Source organism: Euprymna scolopes, chromosome 21 (genome assembly GCF_053919585.1).
Source record: "Euprymna scolopes isolate OS-2025 chromosome 21, ASM5391958v1, whole genome shotgun sequence".
Taxonomy (NCBI): Eukaryota; Metazoa; Mollusca; class Cephalopoda; order Sepiida; family Sepiolidae; genus Euprymna; species Euprymna scolopes.
In genome coordinates this window covers 114,048,404-114,073,083 of record NC_136502.1, presented here as the reverse complement: position 1 = coordinate 114,073,083, position 24,680 = coordinate 114,048,404, and the positions used below count along the sequence as shown (strand labels likewise).

Below are 24,680 nucleotides of genomic sequence, written 5' to 3'. Positions count from 1 at the left end.
ACAAACACAGATAGAGACAAATAGACTGTCCAATTTATTCAAATTGCAAGTAAGCCCCCCCCTCCCTCATAGGACAGAGACCACCTGATCTTACACTGTCCAGTCACCCAACTGGAAAGAGGCTATGCACCAGCCCATCTATTTGAAGACAATTTCACAGACTGGCTAAAAATTAGCGGTATAGAGATCTAACCAATATGATACTAATACTACTACTAACTGGACATAAACCATACAAACATACACACAGGCAACTGCCCTTTATATAATAGATAGGAATATTTGTTGTTGTTTTGTATTATTATTATTATTATTATTGCATATTTCATGGATATTCGCATTTCTTTTTTATTGATTTTGCTTTATTTTTTCTGGTGGTGCCATCTAACGGCTGACTGATTCTCCAGCTTTCAAAGGGAGACAAATACATAATCTGAATGACAGCTTTCAGAGAGTCAACGTTCTGCCTGAAGAATACCAACTAAAGAACTAACCAACCGACCCAAGCGCATATCTATTATATGGTGGGAACACACAGATATTGCGCTGGAGTAAACACGATTCTTATAGAGAGTGGCGGGGGGGGGGGTGATATAGTATGGTTGTCAAAATACAAAATATATTCTTTCTTAAGATGCGGCCGTTCAATTGAGCAGTTGGCGACGAAATTGTTATTTCAAACGGAAGCACAGTTAACAGACAGTGCCTCTTTTTAACATACTTGGACGGTTCTCAAATAAGATGCGTCCATTCAATGAAAATGTTATTTCAGTCATAAGTGTGACAGACTAACGAATTATGATATTTCAATTATAAGTGTGACAAACCAACGACATTGATACCAGCTTTATTTTAAAACTTTTATTTAAAAATCAATTCAGGTAACTTGATTATGTAGTAGAGTTAATAGTCATTCAATGTAACTGCTCTCAGCCTCAATCACTGCCTCGATGCAGGTTTAGAACTGAAAACATTGCTTTTTCCACAAGCGCTAGCAGGAGCTCGGTGAATACTCTGTGGATGGCGGCAATCAGGCTGGCTTTGTTGTTGTGGGAGGTCATGTTGGTGATGTTTTCGATGTATGATCAAACGAAGTAGTCCAGCAGATTTAGGTTGGGGGAGGAGGGGGGCCAGTGAGAGAAGGTTACAAAGTCATAGATCTCCTTATGAAGTCAAGCCTGGGGCTCTTTGGACTTGTGGGCCAGCACCGAGTCCTACTGCCAGACCCAAGGTCAGCCAGTGGCCACCTGATTCCGCTAGAGGATTACCACACTCCTCAGCACATCCAGGTACTTTTTGGTGTTGAATTTCAAACCGATTTTTAAAATATGAGGTGGTATGATGTGCCCCCCCACACCTAACTGTGGCCGGAAACTTTATGGAGTTGAGCCCTCAAGCGTTGAATCGTCTCGATTTGCATTTTGAGAGTGCTGGCAATGGTCCTGTTGTCATAACTTGGATCAGTAGGAGCAAGAGTTGTACAGCGACGAATCTCTGATCTCGCTCGTTGAACATTGTGTCACTTTTAGACATGATAGAAGGCTCCTATTGCTTTTGGGATTTGTACACAACTGGCTACACAACTAGTAGATGGTCTGCAACAAAAAAAAGAAAACTGGTTTTCATCATACGGAAATGGAATCATGCTGTCTTTTCTAGGGCGACAATTTTATCGTTCCACCCTGCATATTGAAACATTTGGAACTACATGTGTAAATAGTCTCAATGCTTTTATTCGTATTTACTTTTCTTAAGTTTTCTTAACCTTTTTTGTTACTAGTACCGGGCATTGCTGGGTGGGGAGAGGTTTTATAGTAAGGGTATTGAGTAATGGATTCCTAAAAAAAGAATTTTTTTTTAATTAACCAACCCCTTAAAAAAGTGAAAATAGCAGCGAGTACTTATGCGAGCGCAAAAAAAAAAAAAAATTAGCTGCAATAGCCAGGCTCAAACCTGTAATGTGAAGGAGAAAAAGAAGGTTAAAAAAAGCTAACTGTTTAGCGTTCCCGCCCACCGTGACAAACGATGTCGCCAGGTTTCGAAATAAGGCCAGTCACTTCAAGGCGCATGATGACTTTACAAAAATGTTGACAAAAAAGTGACCCTCTCCTTGTAAAAAGCGGCCAAGTTGACGGTGAAAGAATGAATGTTTTTGGCCATTTTTTTTAATATTCGTCAGCCGAAAGACTGAGCTTTCAAACGATACCAAGTTTGCCAGTGTTCGCCATTTGTGTCGAAAGTTTTAGCGGTACATACCAACGTACATGCACCCTAACCGACGTTTGAGATTTATATTATAGAAGATTAGATTATTTTTTTCCCCAATTTACCCAAAACTTTTCTTCCTTAATAGGATGTTGGGCAAAACAGTTATAAAGTTTGAAGACGAAAGAGAGAAGGCATATAGGAAGCAGAAAAAGACTAAATTTAGAAAATTTCTTTTCTTTTATTTTTAGTTAAACCAAATTTGTAAATTTTTTTTTCTACTTTAAACATAATTCCAGCTCAATGAGTGACCCAGCGGGTCTTTTTACAACAGATATAATTTTATTTGAGCTGCACATTTTCTTTTATCGTGTGCCTCGAAGGTCACTGACTTCCAAGTGAACATCTAAGAACTGATACACGCTTACAGTTTTTCAAATAACTCTTCCTGATGTCCTTGCAGATACAGAATAAAAATCTATTCTTCAATTATTTTTCGAAATTTCTGCTGAAAGAAATCTTAATAATATTACAAGTACAGAAACATTTTATTTTCGTGAATATAAGCGTCAAGTACGTTCTAAGATGTAGTACTATAGCCACATGTGGGTAGGAACCGCTCAGAGCACTCTTTCCTGTCTTGACAGGAATCAAAACGAACTTCGAAATATAGTGCGTGATATCCTTTTTTGTTCTTTCCTGCAACCTCTTTCCCACATAAGAGATATTGCAAGCCTGTCCCTGCTCTATCGTTATTTTCATGGCAAAAGCGATGTTGTGAGTTTATCCCTGCTCTATCGTTATTTTCATGGCAAAAGCGATGTTGTGAGTTTATCCCTGCTCTATCGTTATTTTCATGGCAAAAGTGATGTTGTGAGTTTATCCCTGCTCTATCGTTATTTTCATGGCAAAAGTGATGTTGTGAGTTTATCCCTGCTCTATCGTTATTTTCATGGCAAAAGTGATGTTGTGAGTTTATCCCTGCTCTATCGTTATTTTCATGGCAAAAGCGATGTTGTGGGTTTATCCTTGCTCTATCCTTATTTTCATGTGAAGTGCTCAACTGAGCTGCGGTCTATGGTCCACCCTGCAAAACGTTCATAACAAACATTCGTCCAGCTGTCAACAGTGTCCCTTACTTTTCTTTTCGTCTAAAAATAATCTAAATTCCATGAACAGAGTTTTTTCCCTAGAATTTCCCAACTGTGGAACTCTATACTACAGATATGTTTTCTATCCGATTATAGAATGGTCGTTTTCAAGTTCAATGTAAATAGGTTCTTGTTAAGCCGTCCGCTTAAATAATCAAATTCTACCCAATTTTCTGCTGATCATTCAGACAAATGAATTGCATAATATGCATTGAAATGTTTCTGTTTGGCGCACAGTTGAACCATGATACTTGACTTTTGCATTTTAAACTTCAATTGAAGCCATTATATAAAAATAATTTCATCAAATCAACACTAGGCTCTCTACAGTGCAATGTAGATTACAATCTATTGTGGACTAAGTTACTACAGAGAGGCATGTGAAGCTTCCTCCTGGTGCATCACGGTGAGCCCCCAACTAGAACACACAATCGATTCGATTTGATTGAAAAATGAGCGACTTTGTTTTGTAGTTTTTGATATTTAGCTAGATATACACACACATGCCCTTTATATAATAGTTTGTTTTTTGGGGGGGTATTTTATTTCATGGCATGTCAACCCTTTTCGGATTATTCATGCCAAACCCCAGTAATTTTGTAAAAATGGGGAAAAAAGTAAATTTTATGCTTCAAGTTTCTTATATCTTCAAATATTAATTTATAATGTTTGGCTTAATCGTTTTGTAGAAGATTGTGTTGTTTTTGGCTTTGCAGAATATAATTGAGTTTTGCAAAGGTAACAGAAAAAAACACGCAGTAGCATTAATGGTCGATGCATTTTAAGTTAGGGAGTCATTATCTTCAAACAGGAGTGGAAAAAGAGAAGGGGGGACGATTGTTGCTTTTGTTTTTGACTTTGCAAAAAATAATTGAGTTTAGTAAAGGGATAAAAAATTTTTTTTAATATACGCTGCATTTAAGTCAGGAAGCCGATATCTTCAGACATACTGATCTGGCAGCACTAGCTCTTTATATAATAAAGTATATATTATATTAATTCCTCGGCCTAACGTTTACAAGGAACATGAACTAGAATAGATACATTGAGATCATTGCCAAGGCTGCTGTGAAGAAGGTGGGCTCCCTCTACCATGCTAGAAAACTACTTGCGCCCGAAAGTATCCTGTACCTCTATAAGGCCACCATTCGCCCATGTATAGAGAACTGTTGTCACATTTGGGCTGGTGCATCTGCTACTTGTCTCTCACTCCTAGACAGGGTTCAAAAGAGAGTCGCCAACCTGATAAGTCCTGAACTGTCATCTAAGCTTCAGCCTCTGTCCCATCAATGAAATTTTGCATCCTTCTGCCTGTTCTACAAGTACTTTAATGGTGAATGCTCTGACGAACTACAAGCACTTGTACCCCCTCGATGTAAATACCCCTGACAAACCCGAGTAGCAGCTAAATCCCACCCCTTCACAGTAGAGATCTCTAGGTGTAAGAAAGCCTTCTACTCCAATAGTTTCTTCCCCAGAACTGCTAGACTTTGGAACTCCCTTCTGAGTTCCTGTTTTCCCAACTGTACTGACATGCAGAAGTTCAAGTGTAATGTGAACAAACATCTTGCTGCTCATCTCCCTTCATAATACCCCTGCAACTTATGTCCCCGATAGTAGCCCCCCTACTTCAAAGTGGCACTGTGCCTTGTTTTGGGTGAAAATTGATTAAAGAAGAAAAAAAGATATAATCATAAGCAACATAGATGATGGCACCCATCATTTTTTTTTCTTTTGAAATCACAACTATATATTGGGTACAATATAATAATCAATAGAGAAATATTTCATAATAATAAATACGAAATCTGTATGAATTAAAATATTAAATTTTACTGTATTTTACGACCGGGCAACGCCAGGTAGCTTGCTAGTAACTGACAGTTTTATTCATCAAATTTATCAAGGTAAGTAGAAAACAGGTAAGTATTATTACTTCCAATTATAATTTCACAATGCATCTGTGTGGGTATGTGGGGTATGTAAAATGCCTCAGGGAGCTGAACGCCCCTGCCTTGCAGAGTTCCAGGTCACCCTTGGGCAAGGTGTAGCACCTGTTAGCCTCCCTTTGATATTTCAGAGGGTTACTATACAGAAAAGAAATACACAACTCAATTAGAAAAAGTGGATAAATCGCATAAAAAAAAAATTATTTTCGTATTTTTTTGTTAATAATAAAAATTAAAAAAAAAACATTTATATAAAAAGACTGATAAAAATTTGAATAAAAAAAAGAGATTTTTAGAATTTTCTAACAATTTTATGTTTTTAACCTACAAAATCTCGTGCTTTTAAAGGATGTGACTAACTTCTATTCAAATTTATGCGCCAGCCACGTGATACAGATCGACTAGATTTGACTTTGATATAATCGTCAACAAAACCGGATGTTCAATTTTCTCTTTCATGGATCATCACCAAAAGGAAGAAAAAAAAACAAAAAAACAAATGATTAAAGTGGATTCCACTAAAATGAAGAAGAAAAAAAAACAAAAAAAAAAACAAATGATTAAAGTGGATTCCACCAAAATGAAGAAGAAAAAAAAACAACAAATGATTAAAGTGTATTCCACCAAAAATTTCAGAAAAAAAAAATGACTTTATTTATTAAAAAAACAAACGATTTTACAGTATTATTCCGTTTTCTAAAGTTTTCATTTTTACTTTTTTTTTTTTTTGAAAAGCAGTCGCCACTTATCAAATACCAAAGGCCACTCAAGATTAAGAGTTACACATGCCCGGTTGTCACTGAGACAACAACTTTTTGTTTGTGGTTAAAATTGGATAGAATCTGATTATTTAAGGCGACGAGACTGCAAGTACTTGTTTACATTGGACTTGAAGATGATTTATGTTGTCATCTGGAAAGAAGATCTTGCTTAGGCATGCATTACCCCATCTACCAGCAGCCACAATCTTGGTATAGTGACAGACCAACTCAATGCAACAGTTCACATGTCGAAACCAACGCAGTCTATATCATCTCAACGAAAAACAGTTGGAATATTCCATCTCATCAAGAAAGGTAATTATAAATATGATAAAAACTAAAAAAAATAATTGATTTATTCTGAGTAAGCTCTCCACTAAAAAAAAAAATAACCCCCCCAAAAATGCTACGTATGAGACCGTGAATGAAATTCACAATCCTTTCTGAAATTCAACCATATTTGGTATAAATAAATTTTAGTGTACGTGGATGACTTGTCCACCAAGTTTTTTTCACGAATATCCAACAGCTTTTGTTTTATCACCATTCAATGATATACACACCTGTAAACTCGTCAATAAATCTGACTCCTTACCTATTGGTTTTACTCTTACTTGGTTTGTGATGACTTCTTCAGTTCTGGAATAATCTGGGAATTGTTTAGATAGATTGTAGTTTTTAAATAACCCTACAGGTAAAAATCTGGAGAGGGGATGAGAAGGCTCACTGAGGTAGAAGCTTATTTGGGAACGGCTCCTACTAATGAGACGATCATTAAAGTGTCCCTGCATTTCATTGAATGGCAATAAAACACAATGTTGAACATTCAAGACAAGTAATGATGGAAATAGATTTGTATAAAATATGGTTGGATTGCAGAAAGGATTGTGGATTTTATTAATGATTGGTGGCATTTTTTTTGGGGGGGGGGTAGTAAATCTCTCATTTGTTTTTTTTTTGGGGGGGCAGCAAATCTGATTTGTTGTGGGTTGTCTATTTTAAAGAATATGAATCCTTTTGAATTAGATGATTAAACACACAAAATAATTTTGGTCTCTTTTACGGCATATCAACCCTTATTATTTTTTTGTTGCCATCTATTGGCGTGTGATGCTTAAAAGGTTAATTAACCTTTTAAGCATTACACGCCATGTTTGCATCTTTGTGTGAATTGATCACTATCATTATTAATTTATTCTCATCGATAAATAATCGATAAATACAGAGAGTTATTCCTTCTTCCCCCACCCACCCGAAAACAAAACCAAGAAAAAACAAAATGCTATGCATAGAATCTATTTCAATGACCCTTTCTCACCCCCTAAAACAAAACCAAGAAAAAACAAAATGCTGTGCATGGAATCTAGATAAATAAAACAGTAAATGTATGCATGTGCGTGTGTAAATATTTAACCGATTAACCCTTAAGACACTGATCACATAACACTGAAATTAATAGGAAATAGTAATTATAAACCAAGGATGATTTATAACGAATAAAATCTTTGTTTGGATGGATACGCATACAGAAATATGTCGGCATATCGAAATGCAAAATGTTAATTTTAACTTCTATTTCTATTACTTTTGTGCATGCGCAAATTCATTCATAGCTTAAAGTGGTTTAATTTTAAATCTTCCATATTTATCTGTCAATAGCTCAAACAGTAGGGAACACGATTCGGGCACTGTGATTTCGATGCTTACTGATGGCACCCAAGTCGTATTTTTTTAACTTGTGAAATCAGTATTATATATTAGGTGCAATATAATATTCATTAGAGAATTATAGTAATAATAATAAAACTATTATACAAGACCTTGTATCAGTGTAGTTTATTAGTTTTTATTTACTATTAATTGATTACAAAAATAAGATTGTGTGGAACGATAAAATTGTCGCCCTAGAAAAGATGATATGATTCCATTTCCGTTTAATGAAAACTTGTTTTCTTTTTTCGTTCCAGACCATCTACTAGTTGGTCAATTGTGTACAAATCCCAAGAGCGATAAGCGCCTTTTATCATGTCTGAAAGTGACAACGAGCGAGATCAGAGATGCGCCATTGTAAACTCATGCTCTTTACTGATCAGAGTTATGACAACAGGACCATTGCCAGCACCTTCAAAATGAGGGCCACATCATGCCATCTCATAGAGTAGATGGTCTGAAAGTACATCTTTTAAATTCCTCGGCCTAACGTTCACAGGAAACATGATTTGGAACAATTACATTGAGAGCATTGCCAGGACCGCTGCCAAAAAGGTAGATTCTCTCTACCATGCTAGAAAGCTACTAACACCCCAAAGTATCCTGTACCTCTATAAGGCCACCATTCGCCCATAGATGGAGTATTGTTGTCATATTTTTTATTACATTTTCACACCAAACAAGGCATATTGCCACTTTGTTGTAGAGGGCTACTACCAGGGACATAAGCTACAGGGTGTTATGTGGGGAGTTGGGCAGCAAGATGTCGGTTCACGTTACACTTGAACTTCTGCATGTCAGTACAGTTGGGGAAGCAGGAACCCGGAAGGGAATTCCAAAGTCTAGCGGTTCTGGGGAAGAAACTACTGGAGTAGAAAGATCTTTTACATCTAGGGATCTCTACTGTGTGGGGGTGGGATTTAGCTGCCTGTCGGGTTTGTCGAGGGTGTCTACGTCGTGGGGGCACAAGTGTCTGCAGTTCGTCAGAGCATTCACCACTAAAATACTTGTAGAACAGGCAGAGGGATGCAACGTTTCGTCGATGGGACAGAGGCTGAAGCTTAGATGCCAGTTCAGGGCCTAACAGATTGGCGACTCTTTTTTTAACCTTGTCTAGGAGCGAGAGACTAGTAGCAGATGCACCAGCCCAAATGTGACAACAATACTCCATACATGGGCGAATGGTGGCCTTATAGAGGTACAGGATACTTTCAGGTGTCAGTAGTTTTCTAGCATGGTAGAGAGAGCCTACCTTTTTCGCAGCGGCCCTGGCAATGTTTTCAATATAATAGTTCCAACTCATGTTTCCTGTGAACGTTAGGCCAAGCAGTTTGAAAGATGTACTCTCAGATAGGGAGTCACTGGCCATTGCTATTGGTGGCAGAGAAGGTTTCTTGTAATTATTGAAGGAAACGAGTTTAGTCTTGGCAGCATTGAATGTGACCATCCATTTTTGTCCCCATTCCACTACAGATTGGAGGTCTTCCTCTAGTGTTTTTGCCATTTCTTTAGAAATGTGTTCATTTGTTTTTCTGTCATGCCTGTTATAGAGTATAGTGTCATCAGCATATATACCCATCTCAGAGGCAGTTTTGTCGGGGAGGTCATTAATAAATATGAGGAACAATAGAGGTCCAAGGATAGACCCCTGAGGCACTCCCGCATTTATATCACACTGTTTAGATGTACGACCGTCGAGGACAACCTGGATTTTTCTCTTATCTAAGAAGGATTTAATTATGTTAAGTATTCTACCAGTGATACTGTATGATTTAATTTTCCTGAGGAGACCCTTGTGCCATACCCTGTCAAAAGCCTTAGATATATCTAGAGCTACCGCTCTGCCCTCCCCCGCTTTGTCCAGTGAAGGGTATATACGTTCAGAGATTACAGTGAGGATGTCAGCTGTGGAACGGGCTTGTCTAAATCCATATTGTTTGTCAGTCAGAAGTTTAGCATCTGTAAGGTGCCGGACTAGAGCATGGTTAATTATGGTTTCAAATATTTTGGCAAAAAGTGGGAGGAGGCTAATGGGGCGATAATTTGATGGATCAGTTCTTTCGCTAGAATTCTTGAAAACTGGTACCACAGAAGCAGTTTTCCAACAGCCCGGAAAGCATGATTCATTAAGGCATTTGTTGTAGAGTTTGGAGAGAACTGGAGCTACTTCACCTGAGCACTTTTTTAATAGCACAGCTTGGATGAGATCACGCCCACATGCTTTTGAAGTGTCAAGGTTTTTTATGACAGTGTGTACCTGAGCAGGGGTGATTTTTAGATCGTCTAGCGTGGTGTCTGTCCGCAAAGGAAAGTCAAGCAGGGGGTGGTTGGAAGGGTCCAGTGTGGAGTTCGAGGCAAACCAGCTGGCAAGCATATTAGTCTTGTCGGTTGCTGAGCAAATAACCTCGTGATTGTTGGTTAGCGGAGGAATTGTTGATTGCCCATTATTTACTACACTGTTGCAGATTTTCCAGAAGTCACGATTTCCTAATTTTTGTGCTTCGATGCGTTTTTTGGTTTCTCTCTTAGCTATCGCTATTTCTTTCTTAACGTTACTTCTAGCTTCTATATACTTCTGTTTGTTTGAACTGGACTTATGTCGGTTACATCTGCAGTATGAATGCTGCCTTTGAGCTATGGCAGTTGCACAAGTTGAAGTAAACCATTGAGGAGAGTGGGGCTTGCTATAAAATTTCTGCATGGGAACATGTGCTTCCATTGCTGTTTTGAACCATTCAGTGGTCTCATTTGCGCACTGTTCAGCAGGAAGAGAAAAAATATTTCCCCATGGGAATCTCTGATAAGATCTCTGATGGCTTCCCAGTCAGCCTTTTTATAATATCTCGTTGTTTTGAGCACTGACTCTTCAGTTTTGAGTCTAGAATTTAGGGCGATTTCTACCATTATCGCTGCATGGTCAGCGTTCCCGAGTGGGCTGTCAGCATTTGTTGTACAATCCTCGGGAACTGTAGTCAGAAACAGATCTAGAAGTGATGCTTGTTGTTCTTGCTGGTCAGGGAAACGGGTTGGAAACATAACCATTTGTGATAGGGAGTGAGATATAGCAAAACTATGTGTTGTGTTGCCCGCTGCATCTGTGTGAGTAGAGAATCCAAGCCAGTTTTTGAGGTGAACATTAAAGTCATCAAATACATGTACCTGTGCGCTAGTGTCAAGGGAGAGTGCTGTGTCTATGCTGTCAGAGACTTTGTTTATTATGGTGCAGTCCTGGGTCGAGGGAGAGCGGTAGAGAAAATAAAAGTAGCTAATGTTGTGTTGTATGCTTAATCTAAAGCACATAAAGGCTTGATCTCTAGGTTTGCTTCTCTAGTCAGGGGCAGGGTGTTACGAATGTAGACTCCAAGTCCGTGCATATGTCTGTCAGAATCCTTAGGACAGAGTGGGAGATATCCAGGCATGTTAAAGTAGTTAGAGAGGATGGAGGAGTGTAGGTTAGTTTCGCTTAGTGCTAAGATATCCGGGGTATTTGTTAGGAGAAATGCTTCAACATCAGCTAAATTAGTTCTAAGCCCACAGATGTTAGTGAATGCAAGCCTCAAGGGAGGAGGCGAGTTGGATTTGTTTGTCCCTAGGCCTGGTTTAAACTTATTTTTTGATTGTACTGTCATCATATTTTTAAAGAGTTTCAGTTAGGTGAGGGGGAGCTGAACAAGAGGTTACGCAGGGTATCAGACATGCAACACAAGTAGAACATTAGCTGACCTTTCTTCAACTAGGATTGTGGTCTCAGGAAAGCCCATCGGGGATGAGTGCAGGGTCCCTTTCCATGCGCAACATGTCATTACAAACATCCCGATCTTATACAACTGTTGATGGAGCAGCCGCTCTAAGCGCTACCAAACAGGGCACCTGTACTACCAGTTGGAAACAGCAGCCAGGAACTGTCAATCCGGTACCCTCAGCCCATCAGAAGAAGATCACCCGAATCTAATGGCACAGGCATGCGTGGTACTAAAGTACTCCCAAGTGCCCAGTTATGAGGGGTGGGATGTGTCGGGAGTGGGGGAACGGCATTCAATGCCCTAGATAAGAAACAAGATCTACCACTAAGTGTTTTGTCGATTCACTTGTGATACTGTCTCTGCGCCTGACTAATAGGCAAAGAAGGAATATGGAAGCCGGCGATAGACAGAGCCTATCTACTCCTTAAATTCTGTCAATTTTTAATCTACAGACTCGAGATTTGACATAAGGGGCATTGAGATTTGGGAAAATCTTTTTAATCGGTTTTCGGCCAGCAATTTGGCTGTCAAGTGGTCAAAGTTCAATGATTTGAGCTTTGAAAACTCTACCAAACTCCTCCGCCAATGTTGGGTCTAAACACTTGAAATTTTAGATGTAGGTTAACTTTTTATTATATATATATATATATATATATATATATATATATGTATATTAAGCTATTAACAGTACATAGGGCCTGGGTAAAGCCGGGCTGCACTGCTAGTATATATATATATATATATATATATATATATATATATATATATATAGTTAGTTAGTTATGAAAATATATATGGCAATAAAGCTACACAGAATATTACGCACATTCTATTGAGTTTTTAGTTAGCCAATCAGCTTCCTAGTTTCCACCACGCCCCTTCTAATCAGCCAATGGGCAGGCACTTACAGGACAAAGGCCCAGTTGACCTGGGCCTTTGTTGTCCGCAGTGGAAACTAGAAAGCTGATTGGCTAACTAAAAACTCAACAGAATGTGCATATATAAAAACACGAGACAACGACAACTCTTCTCATAAGCCAGACGAATCCTAGCGTGGATGAATGAAACGTGGAATATTCTGTGTAGCTTAATTGCCATATATATTTTATAACTAACTACCTAGCTCTACCTATGTATTGAGCACTGTTGAAGTAAATACTTAAAGTTTACGCATGAAATTATACTTTCGTATATTAATTTATCTGATTAAATGAAGTAGTTATATATATATATATATATATATATATATATATATATATAATATTCAAATAGAGAATTGTCTTTATTATAATAAATACGAAATCTGCATGAATTTAAATATATTTCAGCGTATTTTACAACCGGGCAAGCTTGCCCCCCCTCTGCTTGTATGTAAATAAATATACAGGTAGACTCACACACACACACACTCAAATTAAAAGAAAAAATATGCTAGCTTTGCTTTGAATGTTCACATTAAAAATTGTGATTTTCTTTCTTGGTCTCTTCCTGATAATATCAGAATTTTTACTTTGTTTATAGCTTTTTCTGTTTGAACTGTTTGCTTCATGTACTCCTCTCTGATTGAAGGCCAATGAAAGACATTTCTAAGCAATTCATAGATTTATTATTTGGCATGTTGTTATCTAATATTTTTGAAAACTTTATAAACGTCGGTTTTTATTATAACAAAGTCAGGATTCATGTTATAAGCATTATTCAAATATTTCCTATGATTCAAATATTTATTCTTACAATCGAAATGGAAATTAATCCCTTTAAAATCATTACAAATCTAAATCCTAACTTTTAAAAATGAAACTTAGACAATTTCTCAAAAACAGATACTAACTTTATATTCCATGTAAAAAATATGGAAATGTTTTTACAACTTAAAACCAAGTGAGACATTAAATTTGTTACTTTAAACATTATAGGCACATTTGTTTGTAACTATGAACCATTATAGGCACTTTTGTAAATTTTTAACGATTATAGGCACTTTTGTAAGTTTTTAACCATTATAGGCACTTTTTTTAAATTTTTGACCATTATAGAAACTTTTGTAAATTTTTAACGATTATAGGCACTTTTGTAAGTTTTTAACCATTATAGGCACTTTTTAAAATTTTTGACCGTTATAGAAACTTTTGTAAATTTTTAATCATTATAGAAACTTTTGTAAGTTTTTAACCATTATAGGCACTTTTGTAAATTTTTAACCATTATAGAAACTTTTGTAATTTTTTAACCATTATAGAAACTTTTGTAAATTTTTAACCATTATAGAAACTTTTGTAAATTTTTAACCATTATAGAAACTTTTGTAAATTTTTTACCATTATAGAAACTTTTGTAAATTTTTAACCATTATAGAAACTTTTGTAAGTTTTTGACCATTATAGAAACTTTTGTAAGTTTTTGACCATTATAGAAACTTTTGTAAATTTTTAACCATTATAGGCACTTTTGTAAATTTTTGACCATTATAGAAACTTTTGTGAATTTTTAACCATTATAGGCACTTTTGTAAATTTTTGACCATTATAGGCACTTTTGTAAATTTTTAATCATTATAGAAACTTTTGTAAATTTTTAATCATTATAGAAACATTTGTAAGTTTTTAACCATTATAGGCACTTTTGCTTCTGCATTTAAACTAAATTATTTTTTTCACACAGGATTTTCTCCGACTTTATCAACTGATGGAGGTAAGTACTTTTATTTGCAAATTTCTTTGATAAACATAAGTAGATCAGTATCTCACTTGTATATTTGGTTTATTCCACAGTATTACTCGAAACAGGCATTGTATCTTTCATATTACAATGCTATCATATGTTCAGCCAAAATTAAAGTTTTTTAAACTAGCATGGGTGCTCGGCATTGCCCGGGTGTTTGGGGGGGGGGTGTTGAGCAAAAAAAAAAAAAGTGGTAGCAGAAAGGCAGGCTCGAGCCCGTACAGCGAAGGAGGAAAAGAATGGGAAAAAAACGTGACGTCTTTGCTGTTACGACCACCATCAAACCAGAAGTGACGTAGGTTTAAATTAAGGCTAGACAATCGAAAAGAGGGGATGACTTTCGAAAATATCGGTGAAAAAAGCGACACTCCCTGTAGAAAAGTGCTCAGTTGAGGGCGAAGAAATTAATGTTTTTAGCCAATTTCTCAGTATTTGTCGTCTGAAAGGTCGAACTTCAAAACGATACTGATCTTGTGAAAATCTGTCGCCTCTGTCGAAAGTTTTAGGCAGACATGCAAACATACATACATTTATATATTGGTAGCTCAAATTTTCGACCCGAACTGATTAAAAAACTTACCCTATCTCTGAATATCATTTATGTAAAATTTCAAATGTTTAGACCAGAAATTGTGTGAGTAATTTGGTAGAGATTGCAGAGGTCAATTTTTTTAACTTTGACAAATATTATGGCCGCTTAACATTTATTGTTTTGGGCTCAAATCAAGTTATTAAGTTAGATCCATGTCCAAGGAACTTATATCTAAAATTTCAATTGTTTAGACCCAAAATTGTCGGAGGAGTTTGGTAGAGTTCTCAAAGGTCAAATCGTTAAACTTTCACCCCTTAATAGCCAAATTTTTGGCCGAAAACAAATTACAAAGATTTTCCCAAATCTCAATACCCTGTATATCAAATTTCGAGTCTGTAGACTTAAAATTGACAGAGTCATTGTGTAAGGAAATGTACACAGACAGACACACAGACACACACTTTCACTTTTATAGATATACTAGCATAGGTGACCGGAGTTGCCCGGGTGTTTGGAGGCGTATACTGAGCAAAAAAAAACAAACAAAAAACGGCCAATTTTTTTAAACTTTGACCCCTATTATCACCCCTTAACATTTATTGTTTTGGCTCCAATTTAGTTATTAAGTTAAATCCATCTCCAAAGAACCTATATCTAAAATTTCAAGTGTTTAGACTCCAAATTGTTGGAGAAGTTTGATAGAGTTCTCAAAAGTCAAATCGTTGAACTTCGACCCCTTAATCGCCAAATTTCTGGCTGAAAACCGATCACATCGATTTTTCCCAACTCTCAGTACCATGTATATCAAATTTCGAGTCTGTAGACTAAAAATTGACAGAGTTATTGCATAGGTAAATGTACACAGACAGACGCACAAACAGACACACAGACACGCTCACTTTTATAGATATATAGATAGATTTATTTTTATTTATTATTTTACTGTAGAGATCACTTCTTTCTGGAGAAAAGAACTTTGTCAAAGTTAAACAAAAATGAACAGAATCAAATGTGAGACAAGATTTTACATTGACTATTGCACATATATGTGAGTGCCATTCCAAAAGTAATGGCTCCTATTTTTAAAAATTTTATTTTGTTTATGATAAACAATCAACAAAACTAATATCATTTAACATTAATGAATATTGAACTTTTATTGAAATTTCCACACGATTAAACTAAGAATTCCTCGGGCAAATTCGACACACTGTTGTCCAAACTTCCAACTGCAAAACTAGACACTCTTTCAAGTTGAATTGCACACGCCTTCTTCCAACTCCTCCCCTGCTCGCTTCACGTCCGTTTTTTATTCACGTCTCATTTGCATAGAAACGTCGTCGCTCACGTGACCGTCAACCATAAAACCATGCTATTTTAGCATTTCTTTCGTTCTAATATCACGAACCATTCATCTCGTGCTAAATCTATAATTTGTCACTTGTACGCCCCTCACACCTACACCCTACTTGTATTCTATTGCGAGTATGTAAATGAAATAGTATCATCATTATTGACTTTTATTTTCAACTAAATATTAATTTTAATTTGTTAATAAAAATCATAATCATTGTGACCTAAAAGACTAAATGAAGACATACCTTTAAAAAGGTGAACTTTGAAGGCTTTTAGGGTACGATATGAACGAATATCACAGTTAAATTTGTTGTCGACAAGTAATTCTTATGAGATTAAGATTTTTGTATTTTCATGTTTTATCTGATACTTTAAAGTGGCCGCCATTTTTTTTCTTGTTACATAAAACGCTTGACGCATGCGCCAAGCAATACAACCCCCTCGTAATGTTAAGATTGGTGACCGCTGAAAACAATAGGGAATACATTGGATAATGAAAGTCTTAATATCATAAAAACCACTTGACGGCGTCAAATTTAATTGTGATATTCGGTCATACCAGACCAAAATACTCCTAGAAATCAACTTTTTAATGGCGAGTCTTTCTTGGTTCCTCTATGACATATTGACTAATATTTTTTTTCGTCTGACTCGTCTTTATTATTCCAGTAAATTTATTCATTATTCACAACAAAATGTTACAATAAAATAAAATGAATAAATAAGAGCAGAATTTTTACACTTCCAAAAAAATTTTTTTTGCATCAAACGTGCCACTTGACACGTAAGAGTTACTATTCATGATCTTATCTAACAAGGGACTGTGGGGAGTTGACCAGCGAGATGTCCGTTCACATTACATTTAAACCTGCAGTTTAGTACAGTCATAGAAGCGGAAAACAGGGAATGAATTCCAGAGTCTAACACTCCAAGGCAAGAAACTATTAGAGTAAAAGATTCCCCTGCATCTAAAGACCACAATAGTGAAGGGGTGGGATTTTGCTATTTGTTGGATTAGTCGGCACTATGTTTGTCGAGAGTACTATGAGTTCATCAGAGGATATTGTAAAACAGGCACTGTGATGTAACATTATGATAGGACAGAGGTTGGAGCTTGGCTGATAGTGTGGGACATATTAGATTGGAGACTTTTTTTTTCAAACTCTGTAAAAGTAAAGGCACATATGACAGTAGCAGCAACAGCAGTTGTATGTAAATGACCAAGCCTGTGCGAGGTGACGTCACAGCGAGGAAGAAGAAAAGAAAAAGATTATAAAAAAAAGAAAAACGTGGCTGAGAATGACATAAATAGACGTGTTTTACAGATAGGCTAACAACAATAAAAAAAAGACGTGCCCTAAAAATGGTCAAACAAAGACAGAGTACCACATGTTCGATATGATAGAGTCTTGTTAAATATATTGGAGTGCGAGAAGACTTTTGAAAAAGAGACAAGGCGTTCTTCTGGACAGTACCTGTAAATAAATGTATGTTGTTTCACTGAAAAAAGATTGAGTCGAATAATTTCGTAGTCTTTGTTTCCTTGCGGCTGTCTGCATACAACATGTGGGTCCTGAGTGTTGACATGACATGTTTGACTGTACATGTCCAAAAGGGAGGGATTAGTGGTAGATGCCCCAGCCCAGATGTGACGACAATACTCCATGAATGGTCGAATGGTGGTTTTGTTAATTCCTGTTATTATAGAGGATTTTTAGAAATTAGATGTTCAATTAATCTGCAAAAGATGTCGAACGATAATATTTTTTTTTACATGTAGGTCATCACTTAACAAGGCCCGGAAGCCACTCGGGGATAAGGGTTATATATTTAAACGATATTTTGGTTAAAATTTGTCTAATTGTAATTTCATTTCGTTTTGTTTATGTTTCGATGTTTAAATCTTGAGAAACGTTTGCATTTATTCATAGAGTGTGATTACTAGAAATGAAAGTGTGATTACTAGAAATGAGAGTTTGATTACTAGAAATGAAAGTTTGATTACTAGAAATGAAAGTGTGATTACTAGAAATGAAAGTGTGATTACTAGAAATGAGTTTTATTACTAGAAATGAGAGTTTTATTACTAGAAATGAGAGTTTTATTACTAGAAATAAAAGTGTAATTACTAAAAATGAGAGTTTGATTATTACAAATGAAAGTGTGATTACTAGAAATGAAAGTGTGATTACTAGAAATGAAAGTGTGATTACTACGAATGAGAGTTTGATTACTAGAAATGAAAGTGTGATTACTACGAATGAGAGTTTGATTACTAGAAATGAGAGTTTGATTACTAGAAATGAGAGTTTGATTACTAGAAATGAGAGTTTGATTACTAGAAATGAGAGTTTGATTACTAGAAATGAGAGTTTGATTACTAGAAATTAAAGTTTTATTATAAAAAATGAAAGTTTAATTACTAGAAATGAGAGTTTGATTACCAGAAATCAGAGTTTGATTACCAGAAATCAGAGTTTGATTATTAAAAATGAAAGTTTGATTACTAGAAATGAAAGTCTGATTACTAGAACTGAAAGTGCGATTACTAGAAATGAAAGTTTGATTGCTAGAAATGAGACTGTGATTACTAGAAATGAAAGTGTGATTACTAGAAATGAAAGTGTGATTACTAGAAATGAAAGTTTGATTACTAGAACTGAAAGTGTGATTACTAGAACTGAAAGTGTGATTACTAGAAATGAAAGTGGAAAAATCGTATTAAAAAAAACTGTTAACCAATTTTTTTTAACCTTCTTTTTGTTTTATAGACTTAGCCTGGATGCCTGGCGTTGTCCGTGTGTTTGACGGTGTGCATTGAGCAAAAAAAAAAAAAAAGTGGCAGTAGGCAGGCTCGAATCTGTTAAAGAAAAGTGAAAGAAAATCTGACGTTTTACTGCTACTCCATGACGCGATCAGAAGTTTGGGACGTTAAAATTAGGCAAGGTTAATCCAATCAATACGATCACTAGCAAAAATGGCTCGGAAAATATCGACTCCTCCTTGTAGAAAACTGTTCAGTCGAAGGTGAAGGAATTAGTGTTTTGGCCAATTTTCGATATTTGTCGTCCGAGATGTCGACTTCAAAATGATACCGATCTCGTGAAAATTCGTCACCTCTGTCGAAAGTTGTAGGCATACATACATACATACATACATACATTTAAACAGACTGGTAAGATTTATATTATAGATTCCTATGAGTTAATTTTTATTTGGGAGGTTATTGAAGCAGATAATTTTCATGAATTAATATTAACAAATTTATATGAAAGTATTCTACTTCTATAGAAAAGTACATCGTTACTGTCACTGTTTATGTCATAGCTTTTCTTTGAGATGATATAGCATTTTTTTGTTTTTTACAAAGGAATCACTAGTTATCAAGGCCTGGAAGCCACTCGAGGATAAGGGTTAATGAGTGTACAGTGGTCAATAGGGACGCTGTTGTAGTAATCGTTAGTAATAGTAATTGTTTTTTTGTTTTTTTTAATGATATAGCATGACAGAATAGTACAGGGTGGAACGCTAAAAGTGTCATCCTAAAACAACACTACAAATTTATTTTAAGACTTTTATTGAAAAAATCAATTAAGGTAACTTGATTATGTAGTAAAGCTGACATCTATTCAATGTAGCCGCCTTCAGCCTAAATCACCACCTTGATACGGGTTCGGAATTAAGAGCACGCCTTTTCCATAAATGCAAGTGGAAGCTTGGCAAATACTCAGCAGATTATGGCGATCAGGCTGGCTTTGGTGTTGTAGGAGGTCATGTTGGTGATGTTCTTGATGTATAACCAAACGAAGTAGTCCAACGAGTTCAGGCCGGGAGAGGAGGGGGGTTAGCGTGAGGGTACAAAGTCGTATCACTTCTTCTGAAGCCAAGCCTGAGTCGCTTTGGACTTGTGGGCAAGTGCCGAGTCCTGCTGCCACACCCAGGGTTTGCCAGCGTCCTCCTGCTTGCAAAGGGAATCACCAAACTCTTCAGCACATCTAGGTACACTTTGGTGTTGACTTTCAAGTCGACTTTAAAGATATGAGGTAGCATATTAAATATTAGTAACAAAATACAGTATAGAAGAATACACCTGTATATAATCAAATAACATTATAAATAACGCCGTAAGGTGGGGCAATACCGTAACCAGGTGCCATAAAAACATCGTATCCCTGGACTCTACTATATATATATATATATATATATATATATATATATATATATATATATATATATATATATATATATTGTAAAGAAATGAACCATAGCGGAAATTCAGTCGACTAAAATAAGATGGAAAACGGGGTGAGGAAAAGGAAAGAAAATGGGGGACGTTACATGTAACAAATGTACAATTCAATTATTTTAGTCGACTGAATTTCCGCTATGGTTCACTTCTTTACAATTATTCTAAAATTTTGCCAATCGAATAAAGTTATATCCCATTTATATATATATATATATATATATATATATATATATATATATATATATATATAAGCATTGAAATATATAAACTTAACACATACATATCTTTACAAGAATGGTGATATGCATTTTTATTTTGTATCCAGCACTAGATAATAATCGAATCGCCTAAATTACTTGCTTCCTGAAATCTCATGAAAATCTTAGTACGTGTTAAATAATTTTTAAATGCTAGTCCAATTTTTTGTTAAAATTCTGCTGAATTTTATTCTGCATTTGAGATCAACGTGATGGGGGCCTGGATTTCTAATTTCCCATAACCTAGAGAAATTTTCTCTTGTCGTCATTTCAAATAAATCCAACGATCGCCATGGCTGTAATTCTTGCGAACAAGAATGCCATTCTGTGAAGATTTTAAGTACAGACCACGCAACCCACTTAAAAAATAAGGATTATGACTTAATTTGATGCCTTGTTCTGCAATTATAATAGCCGTTCACTCCCATATTTTTCAAACCCTGGAATTTAAAGGAGGAGAAAAAAAATAAATAAAAATAAATAAAGAAAACAGAAAAACAAAAAACCTAGAAACAAATTAAATCAGTTTCTCTTGTCATGTATGTCCTTGCATTTCGCAAAGAAGTTCGGGTGGTCGGTCAGTTCCTCGGCTTGCCTTTCTTACATTTAAAATGAGATTTTCATTGCTAAAAATACACAGCTTTAATCAACTCATCTTATTTTATATCCGTCCAAGCTTCTCTATAAAAGGCTCCGTCTGTCGGTCTGCTAAACTTAAGTTTGCAAAAGCTTTTTGTTGCTCAGTCATACTTAAATATGTAAGAGTTTGCTTGTTAGTCTGTCATGCTTAAATTTGTAATTGTATTTTCGCTGGTCTGTCGTACAAAATTTTACAGTAACTTTTTTTTATTAGTCTGTTATACTATAGTTTTTAATAAAATTTTTATTGGTCTGTCATGCTTAAGTTTGAAATAACATTTTCATTGGTTCCTAATGCTTAAGTTTGCAATGGTTTTTATATTGGTCTGTCATGACACGGTGGCATTCACTTCAGGATGGTTGAACTGGCTTCCTCCAAAGGAGGAAATGTCATGGAAAAACTAAATTCAAAAACGGTCCACAGTCGCATGTGTTTCCTAGTTAGGTGAGATGACGAGTTAGGTTTTAGTAGATCTTGCAGCAACGTGTCCATGTTCTCCTACATACAGCGCCTGGTATTCTCAAATGGTTACCCATCTGTTAATGACCAGGCTCAATGTTGCTTAACTTCCGTGATTTAATGAATACAGTTGTGTCAATGTGATTATGCTGTTGGTCTGTAATGATTAAATTTACCATAGCTTTTATATTGCTCTGTCATGCTTAAGTTTGCAATAGATTTTAAATTTGATCTATCATGCTTAAGTTGGCAATAGCTTTTTAATTTGTTATGTCACGCTTAAATTTGCAATAGCTTTTTAATAGGTCTGTCATGCTTAAGTTTGCAGTAGCGTATTGGTTTGGTCTGTCATGCTAAAGTTTGCAATAACCTTTTTTTTCTTGAAATTTTAAATACACGGTTTAATTGGCTGCACCTTAAGAGTGGCGTTCCTGCTTCGTTCTCTTCTTTTTTCTCATCAAAAAAATAAATAAATAAATAAATAAATAAAATAAAGATGGGGTAAGGGATGAGAAAAGACCTATTTACGAGTGGATGGACGACAGTCTTTTATTGGAAGTGAGAGGTTTTAGTAAAATGAAATTGGCCACCATTCTGTTTTATATTTATGCAAATCATCTTTTAAGCATTTCGGATTTGCATTAGACACTTTCGCTGTCAGCATCATCCGGAGGAGGAAGGAATAGGAGAAGGCGGAGGAGGAGGCGTAAGGATGATGTGGGGTGGGAGGGTGAGTGGTGGCTGGAGGGTGGTTGGTGGGAGGAAATTGTCTTGCCACTTTAATTGCGGATCGTATTTTCCGCCTTTTCGCTTTTAAATTGGGGATTTAATCGTAACAGCAATTAAGCTTAAATGACGAATAACTCATAAAAAATATTTTTTTTTAATCAAAATAAACTAAAACGATCCAATGAAAATCCTAGGAAAGAGAACAAGGACAATTTCACTTCCGGAAAAAAAGATTGGAATATCATGGCTGGATTTCTAGACTTTAAATCAAATGTACACATGCATCTACTTCTATATATTTGTGCTACGGAAGATCAAAAAAAAAAAACATTCGTACCGTCGGTTTCAAATCCACCACAAAGAGGACCAGTCTCTAGTCGCCTACGCTAGACTTTCTTCAGCCTCTGTTTATATCTGCCTCCCCGGAGACGGGTCCTTTTTCAGGTTAGATTTGAAACCGACGGTACCGATGTTTGTTTCTGGTCTTCTGTAGTACAAATATATATGAATAAATATCACGCTCTTATATTGATTTTTCTTTATAATCGAGCACTTTGCTGGGATTCTCCCCCAACAAAATTGACACAGATATATTTGTAAGTTATGAAAATGTATATGGGGGGTAAGCTACATAGAATTTTCCAAGTTTCACCCTAGTAAGGAGTCGTAATGTTTACGAGAATGAGACATGGAAAATTCTATGTGGCTTACATGCCATATATAGTTTCATAACTAATCTAGCTCTACTCACGTATTGAGCACTGTTAAAGTAAATATTAAAACTCAACACGTAAAATATTCTGTTTCCCTATAAAATTTTATGTGGATAGGTACACTAAAACTATATATATATATATATATATATATATATATATATATATATATATATATATATATATATATATATATAAAGCTGAACGTCTGTGTATGTGTCTGGTCACGAATAGGCTCCTATATGGTTGACTATTATAGAAAACTGATCACATATAATGATAGAAGATGTATCGAGACACAGGAATGTGTATGTTTGATCTGGCATAATGATGATTCATTAAAATTGTAGGGTCTCCGTTCACGCCTGGCCTCCATAGAATGGAAATAGGCACAAACTTTAATAAAGACTTTTCATATCTATCTGCGTAAGTATACTTTGATAATTATGTTTCAGTTTGAAGAAATATGGTATAATAAAATATGGGGTGTTCGTTCGTGCCTGACCTCCATAGAATAGAAATATGTCACAAAGTTTAACAAGTTTTTTTTAATATAGATCCACAGAATATTGTGATAAGTGATTCAGTGTGAACAGGTATGGTATAATAAATTATGGGGTTTATCTATTTTATTTTTACTTTCATCATATTTTGCTTTGGTTTTGATACCCCCAAATTCGAAGCTATCTCTTTACAACCCTTCCTTTTCATAACCTATCATACTTTCATAAATCAGAGTCCATTTTCTGTAGGCTGTTTTTGAACCCAGTCAACGACGGGTAATTTCGCTAGTATATATATATATATATATATATATATATATATATATATATATATATATATATACTAGCACTTCACCCCGGTGTTGACCGGGGTTTGGAGGTGTATGTTGAGCAAAAAAAAGAAAAAAAAGCAGTCAATTTTTTTGAACTTTGACCCCTATTATGACCCCTTAACATTTTTTGTTTTGGGCTCAAATCAAGTTAGTAAGGTAGATCCATGTCCAAGGAACCTATATCTAAAATTTCAGTTGTTTAGACCCCACATTGTCGGAGGAGTTTTGTAGAATTCTCAAAGGTCAAATCGTTAAACTTTAGCACCTTAACACCCAAATTTCTGTCCGAAAACGAATCAGAAAGATTTTCCCAAATTTCAGTACCCTGTATATCAAATTTCGAGTCTGTAGACTTAAAATTGACAGAGTTATTGCGTAGGGAAATGTACACAGACACACACAGCTACACAGACACGTTCACTTTTATAGATATACTAGCATGGGCGCTCGGCGTTGCCTGAGTATCTGGAGATGTATGTTGAGCAAAAAAAAAAAAAAAAAGAGAAGAAAAATGTGGCCAATTTTTTTAACTTTGACCCCTATTATGACCCCTTAAAATTTATTGTTTTGGGCTCAAATAAAGTTAAGTTAGATTCATGTCCAATGAACCTATATCTAAAATTTTAAGTGTTTAGACCCAAAATTTTCGGAGGAGTTCTCAAAGGTCAAA

The 24,680-nt window shown here is 35.6% G+C and overlaps 1 protein-coding gene across 2 annotated transcripts in view; it reads left to right on the top strand.

Moving 5' to 3' along the window:
• Positions 1-2,406: 2,406 nt before the first annotated feature.
• LOC145242978 (protocadherin beta-15-like) overlaps positions 2,407-24,680 on the top strand; it is a 490,058-nt gene continuing 467,784 nt past the window's right edge. For both annotated transcript variants that reach the window (XM_080106092.1, XM_080106090.1), the window contains exons 1-2: positions 2,407-6,381; positions 14,181-14,210. The gene's annotated coding sequence lies outside the window, so the exon portion shown is untranslated. The remainder of the gene's footprint in view (positions 6,382-14,180; positions 14,211-24,680) is intronic.